The sequence below is a fragment of the Crinia signifera genome, chromosome 5 (assembly GCF_055691185.1).
Source record: "Crinia signifera chromosome 5, ASM5569118v1, whole genome shotgun sequence".
Classification (NCBI taxonomy): domain Eukaryota; kingdom Metazoa; phylum Chordata; class Amphibia; order Anura; family Myobatrachidae; genus Crinia; species Crinia signifera.
In genome coordinates, this window is record NC_139221.1 from 283,711,214 (window position 1) to 283,719,110 (window position 7,897).

Sequence of the window (7,897 nt, forward strand, 5' to 3'; positions counted from 1 at the left end):
GGCCCTCAATTTGGCCAGTTTATCTGGCTGCCTCCGAAGCAGGTCACTCCACCTCTTCTGCAGCGAGAGGATACTCCTATCCCTGTGCAGAACTTCCAAAATCTCCTCCTTTGCGCTCCTGTATGCGCTGTTCTTCTCTGCATTACTGGCCAAGGATTTGTCCACATGCCGCAGCAAAATCAGGAGCTCCGCATCACAGAAGTTTCTGTTTCTGTGCGCCATGTTGTCTACAGTATACTGTAATGGTGGCCGCCTTCCACGCATGTCACATGTCGACACAGGTCACATGTCAAACAAAAAACGGAAGCCCTCCACTAAAAACGGAAAAATTCGCAGTACAAATTCCACTTAACACGGAAAAATTCGCATAACAAACTTGCGCCGCATAAACCTAAACGCCATACAGCCTTCACAGATTACGGAAACCCTCCACTAAATATGGAAAAATTCGCAGAAGAAACTTGCGCCGCATAAACTGTACATACTGTACAGTATTAATCGCAGGAATAATACTGTAGCAGCTGCAACGCACAGTTTATTAAATTAAATTAATTAATACAGTATGAGGCCTCCCATATACTGTACTGTACGGTATGAAGACACAATTTTATTAAAGTTAAGAAACTCATTCACTGTATAGTACTGTACAGTACTGGATTGATTACTTTAGCCTACTGACTACCATGTGTCCTGCGTTTTGTCATGCGCTGGGGAGTGTTCACTTCCAAAATGGATTCTGCTCAGAGACAGAGACAGCGTTACAGCTACGCAGAGCTGATCATTTTGGTTAGCTGCCGGGACAAGCCTCTGAGCAGTAACCGGGAGAAGCGCAATGCTTATAAGGATGCGCGCAGGATAATAATGCGCAAGTACTGCCGGCTGCGCAGGATTAGGTCACTCCAAAGAAAATGGAGCGACCTAGTCACAAGGCAGCCTGCGAAGCTGGAGGCCCTGCGCCGTTCCGTCGCCAGTAAGTACTGTACACTACTCCTGTTAAGGCCCATACACACTTGAAGATTTTCATTTCAAAAGACTTTGCCAAAATCTTTGATAGATATATCTGTCACCAAAGTAGTGCGTACACACTGATCTATTTTCCCAAAAGAGCAAGAGATGTTCAGGAGGTGAAAGACTTTGCTGAAAATCTTTCATGTAAAAGGCTATTTACTGTACATAATGGGCTGGGTTTGATTTCCAAGGGTGGGAGAAGGGGCCATATTATTCTGTGCATTTCAGTTTTTGGGTCCTGATTCAGAATTGATCGCTGGGCGGAGTATATTCGGAGAAATGCGATTTTGCATGCGATATCAAACGCAATTTAATACCTCTTTATTTCCCGACTATCCACTACGGCGTGGAGTCGAAATTATACAGTGTGGCGAGCGCAGCGAGCCACTGAACCCGAAGCGTGGCGAGCGGACACGGATTATGGTACATTACTGATATCGCATTCCGTGTCCCCTTGCGGCGCTCGCCACGTTTCGGGCTCGGTGTCTCGCTGCGCTCGCCACACTATATAAAATCAACTCCACGCCACAGCGGATAGTGGGGATATGAACAGGTATTAAATCGCATGTGATATCGCATGCGATTTAGTGGCGCCGTGAAACTACACAAGTACCCGCCGGTCTATCGGATTATGTGTGTACGCAGCACGGGCTGAAAGATTAGCCACTTTCAGCCCGCATGCCGCCCCGCCGCCTCCCCCTGCTCCCTCCCCCAACATGCACCTAAATTCCGGCTACAGTACCCCTCCGAATGGCCACAATTTCATCAGGCTGCTGGGCACCCCTCCGCCCGCAGGTCCTTCCGGCCACACGCCCACCTGACATGTCTGCCTGGATGCCCCCGCACCCCCGCAGCAGCTTCCAGGGTCCCCAGCCGCTGCCTCCTCATACAGTATGTTAAAAAAAAAAGCAGTTGTTAAAACTTTTATAAAATGAGACCACTGCCATCAATGTGAGATTGCCCACAAGTGTATTTATATTATAGATATATTTATGTACAGTATATACAGTATATAGTTAAATATATATATCTATATACAGTATCTATATATATATAATATATATATTATATTTATAGATAATAAATATATATATATATATATATATATATATATATATATATATATATATACTGTATATATATACTGTATATATACTGTATATATATCTATTATAATGTGTAAGGGGCATTATGGTTATAAGGACATTAATAACATGTGTCATGTGTAAGGGGCATTACTGTGTGGTATTATCAGGGGTGCCGAGAGAAAGGGGTAGGGGTACAAATTACCCAGGCCAAAGTCTGATGGATGATGTCCCTGATCACATGACGGTACAAACATTGGCTGGCGGGAATGCTGTAATACTGTAGGTGAAGGCTGCGTGGGCCACATGTCGAGGTCTTGCGGGCCAGATTTGGCCCATGGGCCTTGTGTTTGACACCCGTGCACTAGAGCGTGGTGGGATAATAAAATACAGTACTTGTACTTTACTGTACTAATGTTTGAAAGGACACTACAGTATACTGTAAATGTTATTTTTACACAGGACGTCAGAGGAGGAGGAGGGAAAGGGCACTTTTGTCATCAAGTGGAAGCGTGGCAAGCGGTATGTGTCCTATCCACTTTGGTGGGGAGTGGATTTTATAACGTACAGTATGGCATCTGCAGCACTTTATAAAATCCAGTCCACGCCTTTTTGTAAACCCACCCCTTCCCCATTTACAGTAATAAGAGTAGAGTAACTTTATGAAAACAGCACATTTTCTAATTTTTCTAATTTTCCCACAGTGCCTCCGCTTGAAAGTTTGCAGGCCGCTACAGCCGCCCCATCCGGCTGAACAGGCGCAGCCGCTGCCCAGTTTGAGAGTAAGTCCTGCCATTTCTTACCGTGGTTTTTGGAATCATTTGAATTTTTTTTCTATTTTTTAACCCCTAACCCTCTTTTCATACTTACCAAGTCCCCGGGCGTCCACAGCAGGCTTCCGGCATCTTCTCCAGGGTCTCCAGCGGTCCCAGGAATGCATTGCGCGCGCACACTCGCGCAATGCATTCCTGGGACCGCTGGAGACCAGGAGAAGATGTCGGAGGCCTGCTGTGGACGCCCGCGGACTGCGCGGACGCCGAGGGACGCCCGGGGACCATCAGGGGACAGGTAAGTATGGCTGCAAAAAAAAATATTCCAAAAACCGGAAAATTCCCCTATCCAAAATGCTCGCGGTCCTGAGCATTTCACGGATAGGGGATACTCAACCTGTACTGTACTGTATTTGGGAAAATCTGAAAGTTTTCTTCAAATGTGATGACTGGATTCCCCTTTTCAAAGCTGCATTGTACTAGAGATGCCAGTTCAACCTCCTTTCTGTAGTGTTACTGTAAGTGCAGACAGATACAGTAATTTGATTAAGGGTCGCTATAAACCTGCATTGTCTAAAGACTGCATTGTCTAAAAAGGACATTTACATTTGAATCTTGTATCTGTGAAAGGAAAAATCACACTATTAGCCTCCCCACTCCAAGTACACTAACTCATTAGCATTTCTATCTGGTACCAACCCCCACTAATGTATTGTCGTTTATACTGTAGGATACTGTATTTGTGAGAAACTGAAGCCAACCTTCCCTCGATGATTTAAATAAAAATTAAAAGACATGAAATGTTAGCATTGAAAAATGTTGGTTGGTTTATTTAGCAAAATATTTTGTCAAAAAGTTATACAGTATTCAGTGATGAAGCGCACATACTGTAGCGGTATAAAAGTGCAGCATCACCCATGTGCCCCCCCCAGTCCTCTGCCCCTGCAGCAGCATTCAGTTGGTCGACCTAAAGATGGTCGACAGTCATTAGGGCCTCACCACTAGGTCGACATACTGCAAGGTCCACATGGGACAAGGTCAACAAGTCATTAGGTCGGCATAGGATTTTTCACTGTTTAAAGAGCCGACAGGCGGTATTTCATGCCCTAGTATCCACTAGGGCAGTGATGGCTAACCTTGACACTCCAGCTGTTATTGAACTACACATCCCAGCATGCCCTGCTACAGTTTTACTATTTGGCCATGCTAAAACTGATGCAGGGCATGCTGGGATGTGTAGTTCAACAACAGCTGGAGTGTTAAGGTTAGCCATCACTGCACTGGGGCATTGTGGGAGAATAAAATAGTGTGCCGAGTGCATGGACACTTAAAACTACAGTACTGTATGTCGACATTCGGGTAAAAAAAAACAGTGGAAAAACCCCATGTTGACCTTTTGACTGTCGACCTAGACCATGTCGACCTAATGCTTGTGTCGACCTGATGACCTGTCGATCTTATCCCATGTCGACCTAGACACCTGTCGACCTTGCAGTATGTCGACCTTATGACTGTCGACAATCTTTCGGTCGACCATACCAAGCGCAGCGGTCCTATCCACTTTGGAGCGGAGTTGATTTTATAAAGTACACTATAGCGGCCGCAGCACTTTATAAAATCCAGTCCACGCCTTTTTGTAAACCCAGTAATGAGTACAGTAACTTTATTTAAACAGCACACTTTCTCATTTTTCTCATCTTCACACAGTGCCTCCGCTTGAAGATGATGAGGACACCCTGCCCTTGCGGGCCGTTACAGCCTCAGCCGCTCTGTCTGAAAGTAAGTCCTGTCATTTCTTTATTGAGTTTGTGTATTTTTTCTTCCTTTCCAACTTGTGTATTTTCTTGGCGTGCCTTTGGCCGAGGCTGAGGGGACGCAATGCACTTTTCTATTGTCCATGTTGACTGTGTCGACATTCAGTCAACAATAATGAAAAACTCAATGGTGAACTTTTTGACTGTCGACCTAGACCATGTCGACCTAATGCTTGTGTCGACCTGATGACCTGTCGATCTTATCCCATGTCGACCTAGACACCTGTCGACCTTGCAGTATGTCGACCTTATGACTGTCGACAATCTTTCGGTCGACCATACTGTACAATCCATCCTTGTTCTCATTTTTGACATTTTCCCACAGTGACTCCGATTGCAGACCAGGGCACCCTTCCAGCCCCCACCGCCTCAGCCGCTCCATCTGAGAGTAAGTCCTGTCATTTCTTTATTGAGTTTGTGTTTTTTTTTTTCTTTCTCTCCTACTGTACAGTAATTGTGTCTTCTCTTGGCGTGCCATTGGCCCACGCTGGTAGCGTGGGCCAATGGCAGCCTAGCGCAGCCCTGCGTAGTCAGCGTTGTGTCCATGTCAGGGGGGTGGGGGTGGAGCGTTGCGCCAAGGCCTCTGATGCACAAAAGGAGGCAATTGCCACTGGCAGTACTAGTGTACATCCGGTACTGCACTGGCAAATGCCTCCTTTTGAAACAACCACTATCCAGGGCAGCCGTAAGCAGGGAATGCGCAGCGGTATGTGTCCTATCCACTTTGGAGCAGAGTGGATTTTCTAAAGTACAGTACAGTATGGCGGGCGCAGCACTTTATAAAATCCAGTCCACGCCTTTTTGTAAACCCAGTAATGAGTACAGTAACTTTATTTAAACAGCACACTTTCTCATTTTTCTCATCTTCACACAGTGCCTCCGCTTGAAGGCGAGGACACCCTGCCCTTGCGGGCCGTTACAGCCTCAGCCGCTCCGTCTGAAAGTAAGTCCTGTCATTTCTTTATTGAGTTTGTGTATTTTTTCTTCCTTTCCAACTTGTGTATTTTCTTGGCGTGCCTTTGGCCGAGGCTGAGGGGACGCAATGCACTTTTCTATTGTCCATGTTGACTGTGTCGACATTCAGTCAACAATAATGAAAAACTCAATGGTGAACTTTTTGACTGTCGACCTAGACCATGTCGACCTAATGCTTGTGTCGACCTGATGACCTGTCGATCTTATCCCATGTCGACCTAGACACCTGTCGACCTTGCAGTATGTCGACCTTATGACTGTCGACAATCTTTCGGTCGACCATACTGTACAATCCATCCTTGTTCTCATTTTTGACATTTTCCCACAGTGACTCCGATTGCAGACCAGGGCACCCTTCCAGCCCCCACCGCCTCAGCCGCTCCATCTGAGAGTAAGTCCTGTCATTTCTTTATTGAGTTTGTGTTTTTTTTTTTCTTTCTCTCCTACTGTACAGTAATTGTGTCTTCTCTTGGCGTGCCATTGGCCCACGCTGGTAGCGTGGGCCAATGGCAGCCTAGCGCAGCCCTGCGTAGTCAGCGTTGTGTCCATGTCAGGGGGGTGGGGGTGGAGCGTTGCGCCAAGGCCTCTGATGCACAAAAGGAGGCAATTGCCACTGGCAGTACTAGTGTACATCCGGTACTGCACTGGCAAATGCCTCCTTTTGAAACAACCACTATCCAGGGCAGCCGTAAGCAGGGAATGCGCAGCGGTATGTGTCCTATCCACTTTGGAGCAGAGTGGATTTTCTAAAGTACAGTATGGCGGGCGCAGCACTTTATAAAATCCAGTCCACGCCTTTTTGTAAACCCAGTAATGAGTACAGTAACTTTATTTAAACAGCACACTTTCTCATTTTTCTCATCTTCACACAGTGCCTCCGCTTGAAGGCGAGGACACCCTGCCCTTGCGGGCCGTTACAGCCTCAGCCGCTCCGTCTGAAAGTAAGTCCTGTCATTTCTTTATTGAGTTTGTGTATTTTTTCTTCCTTTCCAACTTGTGTATTTTCTTGGCGTGCCTTTGGCCGAGGCTGAGGGGACGCAATGCACTTTTCTATTGTCCATGTTGACTGTGTCGACATTCAGTCAACAATAATGAAAAACTCAATGGTGAACTTTTTGACTGTCGACCTAGACCATGTCGACCTAATGCTTGTGTCGACCTGATGACCTGTCGATCTTATCCCATGTCGACCTAGACACCTGTCGACCTTGCAGTATGTCGACCTTATGACTGTCGACAATCTTTCGGTCGACCATACTGTACAATCCATCCTTGTTCTCATTTTTGACATTTTCCCACAGTGACTCCGATTGCAGACCAGGGCACCCTTCCAGCCCCCACCGCCTCAGCCGCTCCATCTGAGAGTAAGTCCTGTCATTTCTTTATTGAGTTTGTGTTTTTTTTTTTCTTTCTCTCCTACTGTACAGTAATTGTGTCTTCTCTTGGCGTGCCATTGGCCCACGCTGGTAGCGTGGGCCAATGGCAGCCTAGCGCAGCCCTGCGTAGTCAGCGTTGTGTCCATGTCAGGGGGGTGGGGGTGGAGCGTTGCGCCAAGGCCTCTGATGCACAAAAGGAGGCAATTGCCACTGGCAGTACTAGTGTACATCCGGTACTGCACTGGCAAATGCCTCCTTTTGAAACAACCACTATCCAGGGCAGCCGCAAGCAGGGAATGCGCAGCGGTATGTGTCCTATCCACTGTGGAGCAGAGTGGATTTTCTAAAGTACAGTATGGCGGGCGCAGCACTTTATAAAATTCAGTCCACGCCTTTTTGTAAAGCCACCCCCGCCCTATTTACAGTACTAAGAGTACGGTAAGTTTATTAACAGTAAACAGCACTTGTTCTCATTTTTGACATTTTCCCACAGTGACTCCGATTGCAGACCAGGGCACCATAACAGCCCCCACCGCCTCAGCCGCTCCGTCTGAGAGTAAGTCCTGTCATTTCTTTATTGAGTTTGTGTTTTTTTTTTTCTTTCTCTCCTACTGTACAGTAATTGTGTCTTCTCTTGGCGTGCCATTGGCCCACGCTGGTACCCTGCGGGCATTCTACAGGCCCCCCCACCAATTGTTAATGTTGATTTATTATGACCAAAGGACAATAAGTGAAAAGCCTAGGTTACGTATTACAGTATGTCCGTAACCAGCGTACCTTTTATACCTACAGTAGGTACGTGCGAACAAATCGTGGCGCAGCGTAGCGTACCTTTATTGTGTATTATACACCAAAGAACCAATACCTTA

The 7,897-nt window shown here is 46.5% G+C and overlaps 1 long non-coding RNA gene across 1 annotated transcript in view; it reads left to right on the forward strand.

Annotated features, from left to right (window-relative positions):
* Positions 1–7,201: 7,201 nt before the first annotated feature.
* LOC146079721 (uncharacterized) overlaps positions 7,202–7,897 on the forward strand; it is a 1,354-nt gene continuing 658 nt past the window's right edge. Inside the window, exon 1 of the long non-coding RNA XR_014474717.1 lies at positions 7,202–7,584. This is a non-coding gene — a long non-coding RNA (uncharacterized LOC146079721). The remainder of the gene's footprint in view (positions 7,585–7,897) is intronic.